At 36.5% G+C, this 23774-nt stretch overlaps 1 protein-coding gene across 1 annotated transcript in view; it reads right to left on the bottom strand.

Moving 5' to 3' along the window:
* The window catches only part of SLC2A13 (solute carrier family 2 member 13), a 164357-nt gene that overhangs the window by 63745 nt on the left and 76838 nt on the right, over positions 1-23774 (bottom strand). The gene's annotated exons all lie outside the window — the stretch shown is intronic.

The raw sequence follows: 23774 nt of genomic DNA, 5'->3' as shown, positions 1-23774 counted from the left end.
TTACTACAAAGTAATCTGCAAGTATCCCAAATATGCATTTCTGCTTTTCTACCAATAAACCAACAACAAAGCATCAGTCTCAAATTCTGCTGCTCTAACCTGAGATTCTCAAGGTAGACTTCCTCCTACCCACGTTGTTTCGCTCCATGCCCTGAATATGCTTGGTGGAGATGCTCTGCTTACAGCAGAGGTGAGAAGAACTGGATTCTAATTCCCAGTCAAAAAGTTTAACACAGAAGTGTAACATCATCAGCTGGAAAGACCCAGAACAAGTTTTTAGTACCAAATGTAGAGATCACTTGCACAAGCTGAGCTCCCTTCAACATGTGTACCTCACCTGGTGCACTGAGTGCCTGAATCACCAAGCCCTACTGCACCTTAAAGTGACTCTTCTGACTTCTTTTGAGAAAGACCTACCCTAGGTTAGACACCTCACTCAAGAAGGAGATTCATGGCTGAAAATGCAAGAAGAGGCAGGTATCACCCTGCTCTAGAGGGAGCTATTTCTCCCCCGCCACCTCCTACAGTATGGCTTGCTGGTCCTCTGGTCAAGCCACTGAGCTTTGTGAATTCCCTTCACAGACACCTCAGGACACTCCTGTTCTATGTGAAGACCTCAGGAATTTTACCTGAGGAAAATGAATTTACCTACTCCTCCATGGATTTAGCTCTTAGCTTTGTATTTACATAATTGTTATGTGGGTGCAACTATGTTTTGCCACTGCTGAGAAGTTTCTGCACCATTCGTAAATGCTAAGTAGAATTACCATTACTCTTTGGATGCAATGAGAAAGTTACAGAACCTACGAAACAGACCTCTAGCAGAGGACTCCCAATGTTTCTAATGTACTGTGAAAAATAAAACTGTACTTAGAAAAGCACTGAATGGCTATTTTGGGAATGTATGTTTCAAAATAGCCTGTGCAATAAAAGCAAAGCAATGTGTTGTGAACATGCTACCTATTTAAAAGGACAAACACATTGCTCTCTTCTTCAATATGAAATGTAGCAATTAAGCACCACATCAGAATTATTAGAGCTATATAAAGCACTGTGAGAACTATCGTAATAAAGGGTTAAAGGCTAATGTAATAAAGAGTTAGATTCTCTACACTGCAGAATAGTAGTCTTCTAATCTATGAAACATATGCTAGGCAATAGAATTGTTTGATAAACTAGAGTGTGTTATACACTGTATACTTCTATTTGATGGGGAAATTCTGTTCTAAATTTATATAGACAACTTTTAAAATGTTCTTATATCTGACTTAACCACATAGGAGGGAACTTACTGTTTATACCATGTATACAGCTCAGTATTGATTGTGCATGCCACCTTTTACTGCTATATGTTGTCTATAATATTTACACATACTTTGAATTTAAAATTCAGTGAAGCTGCTAGAAAATACATGCAAAACAAAGTTGAAGATAAAATTGCATAAAAATTTCTAACACAAAGTCAATAAATACCTGAAAAGATTCTATGCTAGATATTTTATTTAAGAGTCCCTTTTGAAACTACATTTTAACTTCTCTCTGAAATAATCACCATTACTCGTGAACACCTAGTAGAGGATAGATACAGAATGGTCTTTGTGTTTAAGTGCTTCAAGCAAGTACTTTCCATATCCGCTGTCCATTTTCCTGTGTTGCCTCTGCGTAAAGATCACTTTCATGTTTATCATTTCCTTGTTGCAACTAATTAAGCTGCCAAGTTTTAAATCCCTGGCAGCTTATACTATTCCAACCAATTATTCTACGTGCAAGGACAGCTTGACTACACACTATTCATGTTCTCTGTCCTTCAGAGTTCATCGTGTGAACTCAAGGCCAAGATCAAAAATCTAAATTTTAATCCCAGTTCTGTGACTTTATAACCTTGTAGATGTCATTTCATTCCTTTGTATTTGTTCCTCCTGAATAAGCTTTTAAAATATCTTTTCCACACTTCTCATGAGAAGATTTGGATGTGGATAATACTTGAAAAAAACTGGAAAAGAGCAAGGAAACAAAGGTAGGTGTCGATCAGTTCTCCTAGTGCTCACCAGAAGTACACTGTGGAGGTCTGTGTTAGAGCTTAGCAATATGCCGAACAGCACCAGTGATCTTGAAAAGGGGGAGGTGAAGAGTGGGGATGTTTTTCAGGGCAATGAAAATGAAATCTGGATCTTTCTCTTGAATTGTTAAGAAGCTAAAATTGTCAAGAAGCTAAAATTGCCTTTTGCTACCTTTCAGACTCCAATAAGAGCGTACTGTCAAGATCACCTTCCACTCCATAGGAGGAGCCTCTTCTTCAAAGAATGACTGGAGGGACTGGCTCTGTTTTGAAGATAACATGCAACAATCCTCAACAAAACTTTTAACACTAATGTGCTCAAGTGACAACTACTTGAAAAACACTTCAAAAAGCTACACTAGTAACATCAGCACTAAGCCCTGTATTTCGCAAACACTAATCACAAAAGCAAAGTGAAGAAAAACTAAGGTATTCTTTTTTAATTAAAGAAGTGGAGAGAAGAGATGAGGAAGAATAATTACATTTCTTTAATGGTGTATTAATTCCACAATTTAATGAAAAATTAATCTAATCATAACCTCAATACAGAATCTATTTTCTATCCATCAATGTACTGTTTTACTGCAAATCAGTTTAACGTACCAAACAGTAACATTTTTGTTTATACAATTCTCAGCCAGTTACAGAACAAAGGGCCTTAGTGGGAGTTAAGCAGAATATGCTGTTGTAAGAATGATTTATTACACATACCACAGTATGACAACAGGGCTCTGGGACTTCCCATGTTACTTCTGCTCCACCGTAACAGGTGGACATTTACAACAATAACAAGATTTAACAGTGCTGAAAAGAAAAACTTTAAAATGCAGGTGGCCTGCTGCATATTATTGTAGGATGTTATTCTCTTTGAGCTCTAACATCACTTTAAAACATGAAAGATATGATTTCTGATAGTACCAAACCAGGTGAGAGTCCTGAACAGGACCATGGTGAAAGGAATAAAGCATATGAGAAGCGGCAGAGGGAGGTGGGTTTGTGTAATCTGGAAAAGACTACAGGTATTTTCCACAGCCTAGGCAGGGCTACTCACAGAGTAAGTCTCAATCACAATCTTACAAGCTGCAAGAAGTGAAATTCCAACTGAAAATACGGTTACTCACCATGAGAGTGGTTAAGCACCAAAACAGGTTACCCAGGGAGACTGAATACATCCTTAGAGATTTTAAAATCTCAGCTGGGTAAAACCCTGAGCAACCCAATCTAACTTTGAAGGTAGCTCTGCTTGTGACAGTAAGGTGGACCAAATGATCTCTAGATGTTCTTCCTAACTTGTATTACTCATTGCAAGTTAACTCAATAGCTAAAGGCTGCTCAGTCATTTTCACAATCAGACATTTAACACACACAAAGACCATTTCTAACTTTCTTAAGGTTCACCTAAAAGAAAGGATGAGAATGAAACTCCTAAATCAATCCTGCACTATTGCAGGAAACTACAACATACTTCATAAAACCAGCTAAGCTCCACCTTACATTATGCTCCATAACCATCCTTTTCTAGCAGTTAGGAACTGTCTTCTGATTTCAAGCCCACAGTTATCACCAGTAGCAATGAATCCTAACTTTGCTTCAATTTTATTAGCAAAAGGAAACCTTCTACACTAAGATCTATAACAAGAATACTAAATAAGGCCAGACTAATTAGTCTTCCCAGTACAGTACCTTTTCTCACCATCTTCTGTCACATCATCTTTGCTTAGACCTTTACTCACAGTTCTTGAACAATGCCAGCTATTCTTGAACTAAAGCTGAACTAGAAATTTTTCACCTGAAAAAAAATCAAAACTTTCCAGATGAATGAAATTTTCAACATTTTCTTGTTCTAGCAAAACCACTTATTTGTTTGAAGAATAGTATCTGGTTGCTCTACAGCTTGATTTTTCTTTGTTAAATCAATGCATTGTATCCTATTTATCCTATTTTACTTTTTCCAATTATTCTTCATACTGTAATTAATTTTTCTTTATTTGCCTGCAGTCCTGTATTCAGCTACTATTCTATCATAATTTTTAACTGTAATCTCTTGAAACAAGAGCTGTCCTTCTGCTCTGTATTTCTACACTACTTAGCGTGGCACTGTCCTGCTCCACAAATAAGCCTTTGAAATGCAACAGTAATACATATACATTTTATTAGGCTTGAGGCTGGCTACCACAAAATTCCCTGGTTTTCCCACCATTTAATGAAACAATTCTATGTTTTTCTGTATTCATATGCCAATAGTAAAGCTTGCTGCTAATGGATATAATGTTCTCTCTTTCTGAAACTTGTTCTGATTCAGCTATTACTGGGTTGGAGAAGGAGAAAAAAAAAAAGTACCCTTTCAAGACTTCTAGTAAATTACACACCAGTTATTGCTAATTTTTTTTTCTTCTATTTTTTAAACAATACTAAGTACATAAAATACAACACAATCTATGCAGAAAGCCAGAAAAGTCAAACATTCATAGTCATGAAATAGGAGAAGAGGGAAAAAAGTCCTATTGCCATAGTGTAAACAATGAAGAATGAAGATGACTATGCCATCACCTTATTCATAAGATGAATTGTGTTTTACACAGAAATTGGTTTTAAACACATTTTTCACCACTCAGCCACAATCAGTGAGTAAAAAAAAATGGCAACCTACACAAGGTTTGTTTAGAATGATCTTTAGGGGTTTATGTTAAAAATGTAGTAAATATCAAACCATATAATATCACCTCAGCTCTCTTAAGCAAGAAAAGGTAATTCACCTCTAGTACTTTTAGAAGAGTAATTACCTGTTTGAGTATAGTCTAAGAAAATGAACATCAAAAATGGATTACTAAAAAAGCATAGAATAACTTTTATTCTTTCTTCTGGTCTTTTCTGTTTCTTTTTTTTTCTTTTTTATATTATTATGAAGATGATGATCTGTGCGCTGCTTGTAGACTGTAATGTCTAAACAAACTCCTATTGTTTTATATTCACACTTTATCCAGTAGGTTTTACTGAAATGATTATCTGGTGAATACTTATTTCTTATTAGAACAGGTACATGGCAATGAGCATGAAAGTTTTATTAAGATAAAATAACAGAACTGTATAAAAACTCAAGTGAGAATATGGATGAAATTCTGTTACCATATGCCTTGTTAAGGTCTCTAGAGAAAGCCAGTCATCTTGACAACTTTAATTTAAATCCTGCAACTGGGATTTTGCTCAAAAATGTCACAATGAACAAAAATTTACTTTACATTTGAGAATTTTCATGACAGGTATCTAGAGAACTTAGGGGCATACAAGAATTTGAACTGAAATATTTTAATGAAGTAGCAATTACAGGGCAACAGAAATCAGCTTTCAGACAAAGCCAATTCTCCCCAAAGGTCCTTTTAGAAACAGCAACCTTGAATAAAAACCGCATCTCAACCTGACAGCCCAGCTGACAGAAGATGACTGCCTTCATGGCATGCAAGACAGATGATTTACTGTTTTGCAAAATATTCTGCATCAGACAATTGAGGACTGTGACTACGTATCCTCATCGCACCAGCTTTTTTGGTCTGCTAAGAAGGACTCCAGAAATAGCATTGGAATAAAAGTCCTTTTCTTCTCAAAGTGGCCAAGATTAATTAATCCCAGAGAGGCAGGAACAGTGATATCGAGAGGAGAAAACCCATCACATAAATGAAATTTCTTTGAGTTTCATTGGCACAAAGGAAAGGTCTTCTTGTCTGAGGACATTCAAATCAGCAGTCCTGAGAGCAAGTTTTCATTTACAAGAGGAGAACCAAAAGGCAAATGGAAGATGGAGATCTACAAAAATATGAAGCAGCAGTGGTTCACTGAGCAGACACACCTGACTTACGGGGTAGGGGAAGAGTAAAAATCTCCTCAAGCAAAGCTGTTCATGAATAGGCTTTTCCTCTTTTTGAGGGAAAAATCCCAATTGGAGGTAATCCACATATATGCTGGTAGAGTGTTCCCACATTTTGCACTGATTGTCCTGGCCATATTAACTTCCTCAGATATGGCCTAAAAAGTTTGCAGCAAACTACTACTTGTGAAACTGTACTATATTTATTGTATATATACACATATATTTATTATAATTATTTATTTAAGAGTTAACTGACGTATTGTATGAACTAGGATCAAGTAATTTAGCTTCTCATCTATGTTTTTTTTCCTCTCTCTTTAAGGTCAGACAGAGCTAAATTTGTCAGCAGGTGACTGTGAATGACTAGTAGGATGATGCTGCCTTTGTTCTGCTCATTCCCACTCAGAGCAAAGCATCTCTGCATGTAGGAAAACTGGGTCTTCTTGCTATCTTTGCATTCCCAATCATTCAATCTGAATGCTGTTGTTTTGTCATAACCCACCTTTTGTGTTTCGGAGTGTTTCACGAGATTTTTAAAAGTACAATCAGATGGCTGGTAATGGATTAGTCACACACAGGGTCAGCCAAACAGCGACTGGCTGACAATAAAAGAGCTAAAGTTAGTAAAATGTAGAATGTAACACAACCCCTCAAAAATTTAACGGTCTATTACTATCTGACATAAAGAAACATTTAATAAGCTACAATTGTATTTCTTCCAAATATTTCCCATGCCAATATAACAGAAGTTAACAGATACACCAGCGTGCTAAAACTCCACTATGCTTCTGCCTGGTTTTCCCTGCTGACTGCTGCCTTTATCTTCACACTTCTTGGCTTTTTATTTGGTCTTAATTCCATCCCAGAATCTATTTAATGCATCAAGAAAAACATCCAGGATAAAATGAAGTAAGTTGTGTCTAAGAGAGACACAGATTAATTTTCTCAAACTGAAGCTTGTCTGGGGATCCTTGCCAAGAGAAAAACAATATTTGTAAATACAGCAGCAAGACTCCCTATACACATGCCGTTTCACTGTTCCTCATAACAGTGCTTCTAATAACATCACATACCTGCAACCACATACTTTATTTCCATATTTCCAAATTTTAATGCCCAGAGATGTTAACACACTTCTTTAAATAAAACTTCTGCAATGGTGATCTCTTAAAGCTAAGTTGCTATTTTATTTTCTAGTTCTACAGTACACATAGTAAATGTGCATTCTTTTGCTTAAAATTTTACTTTTTCCTCTCAGGCTGATCTCCAGCCTCAGCCTTGGACTCTCCACACCTCTCCACATCATGCAAAACTTGGTCTTGTTATTGTCATCTCACTGTGACCACTTGGGCTTCAGCAGGCCCACGGCTCCCGACCAGGGAAGAGCCTGGCACTCTTTACAGAAGACTGACTCATTGATCTGCACATCGTTTTAACATTGAAAAGAGAACATTGAGGGCACTTTGGCAATTACTGGCGTAATTAGCACTGTCTGGCAAACAACTCAGATTACCAAGGTGTTAGAAGAAGTGCATAGTATTTAACATTAAGGCAGCACACCAGAGAGAGGGGTAAATCATTATCATTCCTGAATTGTCAAATTCTCAAATCTAACACTAGACAGTCACGTACCTTCTTCATTTAAATATTTCACTGCAAAATAAAGCATGCTGCAATATAAAATACAAATATTCTGGGGTTACAAAGTTAAATTCTGATAACTACTGTACCCTCAAACACCAACACTGACATTGCAACCGCCAGACTGTTACTTGCACTGGCAAAAAAAGGGTGACATTTAACCATTTTCTCACAAAGAATTTAAAATCTCAGCTTCATTTATTAAAAAGGTTGTCATATATCATCAGTAATGCTCTTTTCTCTCATTGCAATAAACAGAAAGGATTATCTATGAGGTTTGGGGGTTTTTTTCCTTTAAATGGAAAGACTACTTTTGTTAAAGAAATGAGATACTTATGGACAGCACAGAAGCTGTTCTCTGTGACATTTGGCGGTGTAAGACTACAACCTTTCTTCGGAAGGGAAGCCTAGGTAAGGACAGAACAAGCTTTCCATTGGTGGGCATTAGGGGGAAGGAGGAAGGGAAAAATCAGATCATTAGATTCCACACTGGGATAAAAACAATTACTTAGAAGAGAACTATCTGCAAAATTACACTGTCAGAAGCAGAACATCACATAGCCTCATTCCTAAAGGTTGACTGCATTACTGAAATATCTGCCTCCACCACTGGGAAGGATTCAGTGTACTAAGTGCTGTACAAATACAGAACAATTAAATGACCTCTCCCAGAAAGCTCGCAATGTAAACACAAGGCAAAAAAACAAATGGAAGCTGACAGATGGGGAAAGATGAGGTAACAAGGAAGCACCACTAATCCCTCCATGGACCTCTACTCCTCATGGAGATTTTGCTTTGAGAAGGTTGCTTTATTTTTTTCTTTTAAGAACCAGGTTCAGGAAGAAAACTTGCATTGCAGGGGAAAAGGAAATTAAAGGTGATTAGCTTTCAACAGATAACACAGGTAAAATGCCTGGACTGGGGAAATACAAGATTGGTACAGCAGAGAAAGGAAACATCAATTTTCCTGGGCGGTCAACTGTACAACTGCACAGTGCATCTACCTGAGAACTTTGTCCTTTAAGAAGTAGAGAAAAAGTACAAAAAAAATAAGCTATGTTAAGCTTTTTACACCTAGCCCAGTGGCTACAGTAAGCTGTTCTAACAACAGGGACAAGTCCAGTGGGCAGAGACCTGTGTGTTGAATAAGGCAGAGCTCAACATACTGTTCTTAATCAAAATACACTAGAGCAGCCTAGTTCAGAGTAGCTGAAAGCCTGGATCATCGTGGCATCATCACTTTGGAAAGAAGCAAGCGCCACCTCTCACCTGCTCACAACAATTTTTATCAGGAACACTTCTGAGAGAAGCCAAAAGGATACATGCTTTGTCCTTGAATGCTGGAGATTTGGGCATCCCCTGAAGGTTAAGGCTGACATGCTGCTCTTGCTTTAGATTGCTGCCGCCCCTTACCAGACTCCATAACATTTTCTCCAGACACAAACCTTAAGCCAGTTGACTTCTCATTCAAGTCCTTATCTCAGGCTGGCACTCAGAACTCTGAGTGACGTAACAGTCTGCATTTGATGGGAATAACTGTTGAGCTGGCAGTTGTCAACATTTATTATAGGCATAAAGAGACTGCCATGTAATGGGAGACTGGAGAAAATCAGAACTTGTATAGTTTTGAGAAGAGGCAAAAGTGTATGATACAAGTACAGTTTCTGAACAAGGAATACTGAAAGAATGTCAGCTTTTGCTAATTATATGCTCACATGGGGGGATGTGGAAAAAAATCAGAAACAACATATATGAAAAATAGATTGAAAAAATCTTAAATAATATTTATCTGGCACCCCTGTCTATGTAGGTTGCAAGTTCAAAAATTTCACAGCATTTAAAACACATCAAATAGTAGTATGCATATAGCAAATAATTGTGCCCTTTAGCATTAGAGTATGCCTCTCTTCAGTGTTCTTCACAGATATTTGCAGATATGTCATGGAAGAAAATTTCCTCAAAGGCTGTGTCACAACAACATCAAATGAATTACTGCATAATTCACAGAAAAATTAGTTTACTTTGTTGGGCAAGTAACAAAAGATTACTATTATTTGACACATTGCCCTTTGGTGGCTAATACCTAGCCAGAGGAGTAGAAAAGAAGCCTTCCTTAATGCTAAATCTGATCCCACAAGTAAGGTGGCATCTCCCGAAGGAAAGGTCATGCTCTCCCAGTCAAGTCAGTCTTCAAGCATGGTGGACAGAGAACATGGGTTTAGAAGACTGCAGGGTCAAAACCCTTGAATACTGATGGATAGATAATACTTGCTTTAATGCCTTCTCACCACCTGGTCACACAATTTTTCAATCTTCTTCAAAAGCTAGTAAATGTATGCCCTTCATAGCAGTCGTCAGCGCAATCTCCCTGATTTCTTCAATGAAGACAGTGCCATGCTACTATCAACCAGTTCAATTTGGCTCAGACAGAGTGGTCACTAAGATTCCTGTGTTTACCATTATCTAACTATTTTGTAAATAAAATTTATTTGCAAACACTGCAGGCAGTTAAACACACAAAACACCTTTATCAGTATCAATAATATGTAAGATAGGAATGTTTTACATGTTTATGTTCCTACCCACACATTGCAGAAATAAAGCAAAGTGAATTCAACCTAATTCTATGTACTTGAACAATAGCTTATTTTAAAACTGTCATGTCTTCAAACTTTCTCTATCTAGAAAGACTCCATGTACTTCTCATTTATCTTTAAGATTTCCCATCCTTTCCTCAAATCTCTAGAATTGCCCAGAGAGGTGAAAAGCCTACAGACTTTAGATACATGATGTACAAATTGTGGATACATAAGAACTAACAAAATTTTAACATTTATCCATTGTTAGATTTATAATGCATATAAACAATAATTACTTATGCACACAAGATAATTTGGTATTGTTATCTTTAGAAGAATTACAAGGTGACTATCTCAGCACCTTCCCTCAAAAAGCTGGAAAAGCAGTTCATAGGTACCTAAGCAAAGGTGAGGACAAACTGGTGGGCAGTCTGTTCTTACAAGCGGAAACCACAGGGCCACCATGAGGCAGCAGCAGATTCAGTGCTATGTGTTGTTCTGCTTTATTACGGAGAGCAACTGATTTCAGCATTACATTTTGCTCCCATTCTCCCCCTTCCACTCCTCTCACCTCATAATACCTCTAATTTTACATAAGGAGAGAACCCCCTTAAAGAGTGGTTTCTGTCTGGCCATTCCCTTCCACGAATACAGGTTTTCCTGGGTTTAGATACATCTGTACAGCTCAAGCAAGATTATACCAGGCAGCAATGTACTTTTTCTGACTTTCAGGACAACATGAAAAAGATGCTTGTTTAAAATCTTGCATATAACCAAACATTTATTTAGACATAGGAAATAGCCAATACCTTGAATTTTCGAGAAAGCTAACCAACACAGCAAAACAGCCAAGCCATGTCATATTGCTGTACTTGATCATTAATTAGTCTAATGAACACTGAAACCCCACTAGATAGGATGAAGTTGTGACTCAGAGCAGCAGATGTGATTCTGATCTGAAACCCCTGGGGAGTGTCTGTGACACTGAGTGTAGCAGTCAGTCTGAAGAGCAGTACCACAGAGGAAGAAATTTCTGCCATGGAGGAAAAAAAAAATAGTCCTTGAATGGCAGTTAATTTGTTCCAGACAGAAAATTTTGCTGTTAGGAAAGGAAAATGTCTTTTATGAGACCAGGATAAATCCCCAAATGAGTAAATTATTTCAACTCTATGGAGAACGTCTAGTTTAAAAAGATATCGTAAACAACAGTTACTTATAACCTCTTCATAACTACATTTAGATAGGATAAAAAGTAATAAGCTAATGCACAGAACCTAAGACATACTTACATCAATAAAAATGTTAAAATGTATATGTCAAATTTACTTCAGTGCTTCTGTACATGACGGTTTACTGTGCAGCAAGTATGGAATCACTGCAAGATTATGTTGTTAGCAAAAGTCAAAAGCTGATTTACTGAAAAGATGAGCCACAGATCAGCTTTGATACTACAAGAGAAGATGAAAGACAGACCTCAGAGCTGCCCAGGCCAGTGACAGTCATACAGCTCTAGCCACCCTGCATGACCCTGCACATATAACTCTGAATGCTAAAAGACTCAGGGAGACCAAGAGCTTTACAGGAGCTGAACTACAGTATCTTCCAAGCTAATAGTCCGGATGAGTCTCCTGAGTTAGAGAAGCTCAAAGCATAAAATCGTATCACTGTGTGAATACTATTGTAAAATGCACACTACAAAGACACCAAAGGAAGCTAAAATTTCTCTCACTTAAGGGCAGTAAATTGCTAGCCTGAGTTTGGAAACATGCTTAAAGCTGTTTGCAAACATACAGACCAGTGCAGTGTTTGTAAGCCCTTTTAAGAAGGACTGGAGGCAAGATGACATGTTAATTACAGGAATCTACTGAATCTAGTGATTTCTTATTTTCTTTCGATTTGGTGACTGTTCTCCATACCACACCTTCCATATGGGCTATTTTGACCACAGTGTTCTCTTTGTTTTGCAGACTGCTCACAATAACAAAGTCTTGATTAGCCTTTAGGTGCCACCATGTTTTATTTACTATCCATTTCTGGACTATTTTCATTAATGTAAATCTTTACATCGCACATTTTTGTGCGTCTCAACCTCTGTGGCACAAGGCATTTTGACTAGCCTGCAGTGGCTTAACTCTTATTGACAGACTCCAAAGAATCCAATTTACAGAACCGGTTTGTATGCCCTTAAAGTAAAGGTGAATAAACAGATCTAAAGGGCATCATATCTCTTACTTTGTGTTTGAATGGGATCAGTAATATATTTCACCCAGGCAGTTCATGTTGCTGTATCAGACAGCATCTAACCAGGTAACCTTTTATACTTTACTTTTGTGTCTTTTCAAGATTGGTTACATTGTGAGCTTTGAATTGTTTCACCTTTATATATTCCTTGTTCTTCGTCTAAGGAGGAGACACTTCCTTATTGCTAAGAATACAGTCCAATATTTGAATAATACATGCCCTCTAGGTTTTCACAAGTGAGCAAACCTATGACACAAACAAAAAGCTCTCCCCTTACTATGCTGCTGTACTTTAAGGAAAAAAAAAATTTAATTGGTCACTGATTGGTATCTAATTTCCTGATAGGTCTTGAAATCTAAAAATAGTGTTCGCTAATGATGAATGAAAATGCACAGTTCAACAAAAAGATGCATATTGAACACTAACAATTGCATAAGAAAGGAATTTTTACAAGATTATTAGAATGGTAATAACACATGAGAAACTGTTAAGACCAAACTGTGCTCCAGGAGCTGTCTAGACAAATAATACATTAAAAAAACCCAACTAACCAACATTACTATTTAGGGAACTTCCTCCAGCAATCATTCATGAATGATTTATAAACAGCATCACTACTCTGACTTCATTTCATTACTTGGCTTTACATATGAATAACATGAATGAGATGCATTTAACTGACTTAGCAGCTATACCATGTATATACTAGATATAAAGATATTTTACTTCACATAATTGCTTTACCATAATTGCTAATAACTCAAGCCATATGTTTCAGCAAAGACTTTGCTCCCACCCACACAGTTCACACATTTCCTCCTGTATGGCCCTGCAGTGAAGTTAATACTGGATTTGTGACTCGAGAGTTATATTACCAAGGCAACAGATAGAAATCAAACATTATTATGATTTCACTACAGGCAAAAGGGAGAGTAGAAGCCAAAAGCAAAAATCTGGGAAAAATGTCTATTAAAGACACAAATCCTTCAATAACATAAGAAGAAATAGTAGAAAATACTGGTTTGAATACAATTCTTCTCTAAATAAATACTTTGGTTTTAAGTTTTCTCCAAAGTGACAGTCCTTCTTTAAATATGCTTTCACAACCTGAAGAACTACAGGAACAGATTTTATCGCTTACCATTTAAAAAATCACATTAAGGTAAAACAAAACAAAAACTCCTACAATCAGCAGAACTGTTAGTTGTTTTTCAGTGTTTTAATACAAATGTCTCAACATTCTGGCTGGTTTACCACTGAAGATTACATTAATTTGTATGAAAAACTGGGAGTAAAAATTGTGCAAAATGGGAGTAAAAATCAGTCCCTGCTGATCAGATTTCATTAAAAAATAAAACATGTTCCAAATTGAGAAGACTGATAGCAGGATTTCCTTTAAAATAACTTAGTACAGTAACTCCTATACAGTTCTTTGAACATGTGTCTTTTGAACATGCTATAAAAACAAACATTAGTATTTCTAAATGACAATATTACGCCTTTGTATTAGTAACGTTCAACACAAAAGAAATTTACTTCTCTGAAAGCATTACACTGAAAAATGCTGATTTATTAAAGACACCTGACTTTGGGTTTTGTTGGGGTTTTTAAATTATTTTTTTTTTACTGAAGTGTCAGTTAATACTCAGAAGAATCCTTTTTAATACATCTGCAACATTTTAAAAATAATTAACCAAACTGTCAGGCAGACCTTCTAGTAGATGGGTCCAAACTGTGGCTAATAATTTACTGCTGTCATAACGAGGTTTACTTTTACTTACACTATTCCTTTCTTCAGTATGTATTCTTCTAGCCAATAACCCAAGACAGAACAGAAAAAGAAAAATATTTCATGTGATAGTTCTTCAGCTCATTGAGTTAAAGGTCTAGGTTTGGGAAAGGAAAAAAAAACCAAACCCCAACATAAAACCCCCACAACCAAACAGGTGTTCAGCACCAGAGAAATAAGCAAAAGACTAATACTTAAAAGATTTATGAAATGGAAAAAAAAATTCCAGTGTTTCAAAACAGAAGGAGATAGTCAAGTGCCCATTACAGTACCTCACATCAGCACCCTGAACCTGCTTCCTCTGCAAATTGAGGGTTTTTTTTATTTTTAAACCTGAGGAAAATTACAATGCAAATAAAACATCTACCTCAATATCATTTAATGTGTTTGGCAGTCTAGGATTTTTTAAGTTTGTCTAGATTTTAGGGGGGGTGTTGCTTGGTTTTGTAGTATTTTTTAATAATAAATGGATAGATTATGAGAATTATCAGGAGAGAGGTGGGAAGTTTAATTTAAAGGAAATCAGCCTTTTCTTTTAAACTTACATTCATCTTCTATTGAATGTCTACTAATTCCAACACCAAAAAACCCCAAATACATTATTTCTAATACATTCTCTGTCGTGTAACAATTTAAACAATTACAATTGATGAATATTTCCTACTTCCCTTGAGACACTCAATCTAATATCTCTAAGCACTAAACTATGTTCTGATAATCATTCTAGATTTTACTTGATTTCATCCCGTTGCTCCCATTATGTAACATCTTGAACTACTTACCTGATCTTCCTGGTACTCAAACCTTCAAAACTTTTGTATCTATCTGAATTATCTATTCTTTGATCTCAAATACTTAGGACAAGGACATAACTGTAAAAGCAATCTTCCAAAAGCTCTGGCTAGTTAGATTGACAAAGCAAAAAGCTTCTTAAATAAGTTGAACATTTTACAGCTTTAATCTAGTTAACAACTCCATCTTGATTCACTGGTTTGTTTTGCAACTTTTTTTCCTTTAAGTGGCTTAAAGCTGTGATTTTCCTTTTCTATTTCAAAAGGTATAAGAACATGAAATGCTCAGAGAACTGGCATTAGCAGTATTAGCTTCAGCCTGAGAGGGAACCTTGAAGTTTGGTGTATGGCACTGCCCAGATAACCCAAGCTGCAGATTTGTTTGTTTGTTTTACAGTAAATTACAAATCTGTACTTTTAAACTGACTCAGATTAATTTCTGGCCATCACGCAAGGTCAGCACAACAAGAGAACAAAGATTCACTTTCTTTTTAATGTTATTAAGTGGAAACTTAGCATAGTGTGGGTTTAGTGCTAGCAACACTGATACACAGATGACTTGTTTTTAATACTCTCTTACTTGTATCCTAAACATCCTCTCACAATTATTTCAACTGATAAATCACAGCCTTTGGAGCTAAACCATTAAACCCTTAAGGTGCTCAGGGTTTTACAGGCCATCTCCAACAAGCACACACAAGAATATTTAAGAAAAACGTTTCACTTTTTAAGCAAAACTTCCAAAGCACAGGAGTTGTCTTTAAAACACAGCAAACAATACACAAACTTTAGGAATATCGTGACAGCCTTAAAAATATTCAAGTTTACTGAACTGCATTCTTGTGCCTCAAGCATAAGATACGTCCACCTAGACCACCCAGTCTTGCAGTTTGCTGGCTAAGTACCAAATCAAAATGAAGGCTAAGGTCTAACTACTCCTCATAGTTCTTGCACAGGTTTAGAGCTATTTAAGAAGTCCAGCAGTATGACCTGCCATTTTCTTTCCCCATCCCTCTCCGTGACTCTAAATACCAATACTTACTACCACCCACCACCCTCTTGTCCGGAAGGGCTAGTATTCGTGCAGGTCATGTTAATTCACGACTGAAGCAGTCAGCAGCCTGTTTCCTCCCTGTGGAAAAAAGAGTTAATTTTTTTCTTACACCTGCTGCAATTTTCCTTAGCTGGCTAATGCTTTGTTTGCTCGCTTGGTTTTAGTTCTTGGATATAGCTATTGGCATCTGTCATCAACATCAGAGCAGGGTCTGGAGAAACTATGGTCACACAACTACTTGACCTACACCGAGAGGAAAGTGGAGGCAAACAGAAAGAGGGAATGAAAAGGATCGACTCTGCCAACGTGGCCATTTTCCAGCTGTTGTAAATACTGCCTATGGTTCCTGTAAAAAGCATTTGATGAAAGGGTGTTTAACATTTGTTACCTACTCCGAATTTACTGGCAGTGGGGGGGGAATGAAAAAGAAAAAAAATCTATGTTCCAGGGCTTGGAAAACTTACTGCATAGGCTGGTTTCTATGCAAGAAACTAGTCTCCAATAAGGACAAGTTGGTGACTGTCAGCTGTTTTTTGATTTTTTTTTAAATATATATTTTATTTTTAATACACTCTTTATTTTAAAAGACAAGCTCAGCTGTGATAATACTACACTGCCTATGGAAAAATGGTTGCTGAATGTGCAAACCTTTCAAAATACGAGTTAAGAGTTTCATTTTCCTTCAAGTACTATGTAACTGAAACAGGTGGCTTCCATAAACTCTCATTTAGAATGTTTTACACTGAGTAATGTGAAATTACTTTATTTATTAACTACAATTTGTTCCTTTCAAGAGCTGTTATAAGTTAATCCCATTATTTCTGTATAGCACATACAACAGAGACATTTGGTATAACAGGATTGTCACCTTTCCTAGTATGCCTGACTCGACTAGACTTCTGTTTAGTTCTTCTTCCAAAAATATTCACAGTCTATCTAAAAAGAATCTGTATGCTATATTAAGTCCAAAGATGCATCTCTTTTCTCCAACAAAGTTTTTTACATTATGTTTTTGCATGAAGTACTATATAAAGCATCTTGCAATATGAAGGAAGGATAATAAAGTAAAATGAAGGGTCACTTCTCAAAAAAAAAGTTATTGGAAGGATTTATTGAAACCTAATAAATTATTTCATGGATTATTATCTGAAAAGCAAGTGGATGTGCAACATAGCGTTTCTTTTTGTTTTGTTAAATATCTTCTAAAACCTAAGAGGAAAATGCAAAACTTAAGAGAAAGATATAAACTGGACAGTTTACTCACAAAAAAATACCCAAGGATGAAAACCTAAGCAGGAAGCAGCTTTAATGTTAAGGAGACATCATAGAAATTAGATGTGTCAATTAACTAAGACTTCTCAATTATCTTGACAACATTACAAAGTTCATATCAGAAAAAAACACTAATGTAATTGTCCCTCCTTCAGTCAGACTTAAAGGACAGTTGGGTCTTAGAGTACTCAAGAACAACTGAGGCCACAAGTTACTGGCCATGCAAAAATAAAGACTATATGGCAGTCTGCTTGGTAATTACTGTGGCCCAATTTAAATCTAAGCAGAGATTACAATAAAAGATATGTTGCTCTTCAGTAACTGCTGTGCAACTTGGATGACATTTCAGCATTGTGTAAGTTTTGGGGTTTGTTTGTTGTTTGTTTGGGTTTGTTTTTTTTTTTAAATAAAGTATGCTACTTTCTGGATTTTGTTTTAAAATGCACAGCCACAGAACACAATAGAAATGTACAACCTTAAAAATCAATGCTTGAATACAAACCACATGAAAAATGTGAACCACCAGTTCTAATTTTTGCCAGTAGAACTTCTCTTTACAGATCTCAATAACTATTCTCCAATATCCAAATTAACAGTCAATGCTCTAGCAAAGTCTCATTTCAATGACCAATTTATTCATTGTAAGTCTGTCATAATTTGTAAATACATTAATTCATGAATTATAAATCTCTATGGCTACTGATGCTGAAAGAGTATAGAAGGTTGCTACTACTTGTGCTGTAATTCACAAAATGAGGTATTTATTCAATGATCTTCAACAAAAAAATGAAAGGTTTATCTGCAGTCACTATCCTATGCTACCTATTCAGTATTTCATTTCAAAAAAGTTTAAAAACTGGAGTTTGAAGGCAAGTTTCTCAGTCCTGACTTCCACCATCCCTCTGGGGGTTAAGTCACACATGTCTGTCAAGCAGAAGTACTGAGTGCTGCTACAAGCTCTGCTCGGTCCTACGGCTACAGAGGTGCTTGCTGCCTCACACTCGCTTCAGCAAACAGAAGCAAAGGTTTACAGCTCCTCGCGGGTTCCAGCTCTGCAATTGCTGCACAACAGACCTGGAAATTAAACCCTGCTGGGAGATGTGCTTTGCTTCCATTAAACTCCTCTCTAGCCTCTATTAAACTCCAGAAGTATCCTGGCTTCTTTCCAGCCCCACTCCTGTTCTCTTTCATCCTCTCATTTACATTCAGTATGATATTTGTTCACTTTTCATGTTAATTGTTTTAATATTCTTAACTTATCTTCAAACCTTTAATTTCCAGTTGTTACACAACCTTCTCTTGTCCTCTTTTGTCTTTTCCTTCTTTCTTTTTTCCAGCTTTTTTTTCCCGTCTCATTACTCTGAGCTTTTTCTCCTTCTCTGTATACTGTTTTCTTCCACTCCCTATTTCTTGCAAGCTGGAAAAAGATGCTGCTTTTTATCTCTTTTTTTTTTGTTCTTTTGTTTGCTTGCACAGATTAAAAAAGCAAGACTGTTAGAGCTCAAAACCATCTATGGACCAAACCCAAAACACCAATACATTTTAGATGTGGATTCACTTAACTTTTAGGAGATGCAAGGATATCTTAACAATAAAAAAACATTTTATTAACTAGGAATAACAGATCACATACACCAGCAAAAATACAAGCTTAACAAAAATGCTGAAGGCCATAAACTCTCCCTGTTGACACATTATACCACTTTTCTGTTGCAAAAAGCTTTTCTAACACAATGTGAAAAGATAATGGCAAATTACGAAATTAGCATCACATCAAGCTTAGTGTTTCAACTGCAGAGCAAAGTATTTTGTTCGGCTCTCATCAAGTCAGCTTAAAGTTTTCTCAGAATAAGAATAATCAAGATGATACAGCTGTCTCTTCAATCTTATCTCAGATTTATAGTCTTGAGAGCAAGGCAGCCTGTGTGAACGTCCATCAGCTTGCTCAGAACTAGCAAGCCCCCAAAAGAGCAGCTTAAACTCCAGCACAGGCCACACTACCTATGTGCAGTTCTGACAATACTGAACTCCCTCCAATTACAGCTAAATTACTGCTTAGTATTCAAGATAACTTAGAATTTTTTCCAAAAGCTTTCTTCTCATGTGTTTGGGGGTTTTTTGACTGCAATGAAGCTGTACAGTATCAGAAATGTTTTCAGAAGTCCTAGTCCTGAAGGAATGTGAGCATATAGCTATAACATCTACGTACTCTATTGATCTTTTCCACCAAACAATCTGAAATAGTCAAACCCTTCAAGCCCCCTCTTCCTCCCACCCCCCCAAAAAAGGAATTTATTCCTTTTTTTAATATTATTTTATTTTTTAAAAGAAGAAACTGATGGGGAAAATTAGCTTCAAGTTTTACCTTAAAATGATCCTCCTCCCCCAAGTTTTAACTATGGGCCACTGTGGGCTTGAAAATACCTGCACACCACTGTTTAAACAAAATTCTGGGATATGTTACTATTAAAAAAGCTAGTTTGTAGTAACTGCTCTCCTGGAATATAACTTCCTTCACTGGGCCTTCTTCAGTCTCCTGTCAGCCAGATTTGTGACTCCAGGCTTGAAACAGTGAGCTTCCGTTTTCAAGATGAGAAAATACTAGAATGATAAGAAACTGTAAAGTTAAACCATTTCAGACCTGCTCTCACCAGTGCGAGAGATGCTTGTCTAAAATTGTATGACTTTATCTTTTACGTATCAGTTAAGCTGGCAAAAGCCATGACAAAAAGGAAACATTTTTTCTACCAGGCACTCTATCAAACAGCTGTGGTACCCTTGTTCTTAGGAAAAAAAAAAGAATCAAAGCAACAGGTCACCAAGCTTTATTCTTTTACTGACTAAATTTATCATGCTCGAATTTGTTCCTGTGAGAGTCACAATCTCCTTAGCCTATTTTTACATTTTGCTTCTCTTTTAGATCCACCTCCTCAATGCAGAGGTTGCTCCACATGCTGTTGTCACCAGTTCAATAACATCCTGTTTGTGATGACAGTTTCTGGTTCCTCATGGCTGGATGTTAAGCACATACATGACTGATTCAAATACAATATGAAACTAGTTCTGTGCAAAAACTAGATCAGTTTATTGCACGACGAGATGGACAGAACACAGTCCTTAACAATTCTTACAAAATTCTTCTAGTTTTCCTCTCCCCATCCTCAAAAGAAAACCAACTACACATGGACTTTGTTGCTCTCATTGGCTTCACTACTGATACCCAATTTTTAACCAGAAAATATGTAACAGATTTCTGAACTCTTAAGCATGGAAGCTCTAGATTTTTATCGTTGTCTCCATGTGTTTCTTGTAGGTATTTTTCTGCTTTTTAGGATCTCTTCTACTGCTGGGTACACTCAGTGATTATTTTTAGACACCTGCAAAATTCCTCTATATAATTTCTTACCTTTAACACCCATACTTTTTGATTCAAACTTTTGTTTTCTTAAATAGAAGAGTTACTCAGTAAAGCATATACAAATTGGGGAAGTATTAAATCATTCTACAACTGTTTGCTTCCTTATCTTTTCATTTCACTTTCCTGCTTTGTGATTTGATTATGTTGGGTTTTAAAATGAGTTTTTCAGACACACACAAACTCACTCCTATGGCCTCACTTCCTTACAGTAAAATACAAGATTTAACAAATTCTTTTATATCAGAAATAGTGGAAAGCCTCAAGCCAGAAGATTAACAAATCAGGGCCCATCATGGATGCTGCCATGTTAAGTTAACTGGTCAGTCTAGAAGAGTCCCACGGAAATACATAAGGAGAAAGAAGGCAATCAGAGGCTAAATTCTCCACCAGTGAAAGCCAGGCAATAGCAAGTTGGGGTTATCAGCCTCTTATCCTACAGCCTAGAAAGGGGTATACCAAGAAAAGAGTACTCACAGCAGCACCAAAGTTACATTGAACACCCACTGACAAAACATTTTTTGTGACTCTTTTTGGTAACCGAGCTTGCAAAACTACTGAAGGGAAGTCTACATAATCCTACAACCTCCAACCATAACCAATGCCTGTTTTCCTGCTGCAACAGAACAGCAATCCTAGAATGACACAACTGAACATTATGGAGAGGAAAATAGTGCTTAGAGAGTTAATACAATCTGACAGTTCCTTAAGGTACCATTTAATTACCGCATTAAAAAGCAATCACCAATATCTATGTAAGCAAACCATCAATAGACAGCTGCTTACTTTTATTTGAAAAGTGTCCTTTCATAGGATAATGTTTGTCTTGCATACCTGATAACTAAAAATTCAGTTATACTGGATTACTAAAAAAATACTAGATATTGCAAATGGTTTACATGCCAGTCTTTTAACAACAGTGCCTTCATGTGTTTATTATAGGCATTTTCTTATTTTAAAGCTAAGATTCAACTATGTTTTGTAGTTGTAATTCTGTCCTCCTACACATCCACGAGCAAATTAGGTCAATTCCAAACTATGTGTAAAACCTCCTACACAGAAAGGAGTTTGAGATTTTAAAACGTATGAAGTTTAAAATAAACAATGTCAACCCACCAGTGTCATAAACCTTGTGAACTGTCAATTTTTTGTTCTAGCCTAATAAGGCAACCCAAAGTATTAAGAGCCAAAATGTGAGAATGACTGTCCTTTGCCAGAGGTTGCATCCACATCATGTTTAATAACATTTTAATAATGTTTATTATATAAGTTTCCCTAACTATCTTCTAAACTTACTTCTACATTTGGCATCTGTAACGTCCTGTGGCAATGAGTTCCACTATGTAATTATGTGTTGCATGAAAAAAATGTTTATTTTAAACCTAGTGCTGGGTAAGAGCTAGGAGTCATCAAAACTGTATTATAAGAAATGATGAATAATCATACTCTCCCCATTTTCTCCATAACATTAGTAGTTTTATATGCCTCTTATATTTCTTTGAACTCATTTCTTTTCCAAGCTGCAGAGCCCTAACAACCCTGTTCAAATACAGGTACCTCTTTCCCCATATATAACCTGGTTTATCCTTACTAAAAGAATGGACATCTGCAATTGTTCGTACTATTCCAGATTGGTCACAGATGTCATCAAGATCTTTGTAGAGAACTATAATGCAACTTCAAGACCCCTTTTTTGAGTAGTAACAATTTAGACTGCCATGCATGTTATTTAGCCACTTCCCTCCTGCAAGCATTATTGTACAATATTGTATAGTTAATGCACTTGCCATTTTATTAATTTGTTATCTTCTATTATCTTCTCACAACTATTCATGTTCACAGATTTGGGGGTCTTAGTATCATGAGTGGTGTATGCGTACAAGCTGTTATTTTGCTGTTTAGCCCCTTTCACAGACTTATTAAAGCAGAAAAGAACTCCACATAGATCCTTGTAGGAGTCTACTCTTGGCTTGTGATAACTGATCTTTCATTCTTATTCTTTTTTTTCCCCTATCTTAGAAGGTTATTAACCTGAGAGGCCTTTTCTCTTACTTTTGTAACCATCTGGTTTCTCCAGGAAACTTTGGCAGCAGCTGTCACACAGTAGGATGGTTAGTTCATACAGGTTATATAGTTCTAACATGACCATGAACTCACATCCAACCAATTTGCAAGCTACAATCTGTCTGCAACAATCATGTTGGCTCTTCTTTACTATTTTATATTCTCCATGTACATGTTCATTTTTCATGTTTATAAACACACAACTTCTCATCTGACTCTATGACAATTTTGTTTAATTTTGATCAGAACAGAAATAAAACTTTCTGGGCTGTAGCCTTGTCATGGTTTAACCCCAGCCGGATTAACTCTATCCCAGCCAAAACCAGGACAAGCTTCATGCAGATTATGCTGCATTTCCAAACTCAGTGATTATATATTCCAATTACTCCAGACCTGTTACGTGTACCCTGATTAGTCCAGACAATTTGTTATTATTCATTTTAATCAGCTTGTTCTAATAGTTCTTCCCCTAACACTTGAATTTGAAAGAGACCGTCTGAGACATCTTAAGTAAGCTCCAGTGCAAGAAGCTTCATATACCCTCTATAATTAACACAAATGCAAAAAAAGTCTTTGTAAAATTTGCTGCTAAAGATTTATCTTCTGCTAGTGTTCTCACATCTTGATCCTTTCCTGGGCCTGAAGACTATTAGTTCTCTTGCTTCTGATGTGCCTGAAGAATTTCTCAAAGCTCTTTCTGTGCCTGTCTTCTGGTTTTCACACACAACTTACCAGTTTTGCATCCAAATGTTTCCCACATTTGGTTACAATTCCTACTTTATAAAGTGTCTCTTTACCTATTACAGATTTCCCTCCTTTGCTGTTTAACAACACTGAGTTTGGGGTTTTTTCCCCCCTTGTGACAGATGGCAGATATTGACTCTAACATTTAATATGGTAGCTCTTGATACCACTAAAAGCTTTATCCTTTTAGCTGTTCCTTTTAACAATTTCCTAACAAGTTTGCTCCCTTAGGCATAGTTCTCTCCATAAGACATTACTGC

Source organism: Buteo buteo, chromosome 4, assembly GCF_964188355.1.
Source record: "Buteo buteo chromosome 4, bButBut1.hap1.1, whole genome shotgun sequence".
Taxonomy (NCBI): domain Eukaryota; kingdom Metazoa; phylum Chordata; class Aves; order Accipitriformes; family Accipitridae; genus Buteo; species Buteo buteo.
This window is presented reverse-complemented; position numbering and strand designations above follow the sequence as displayed.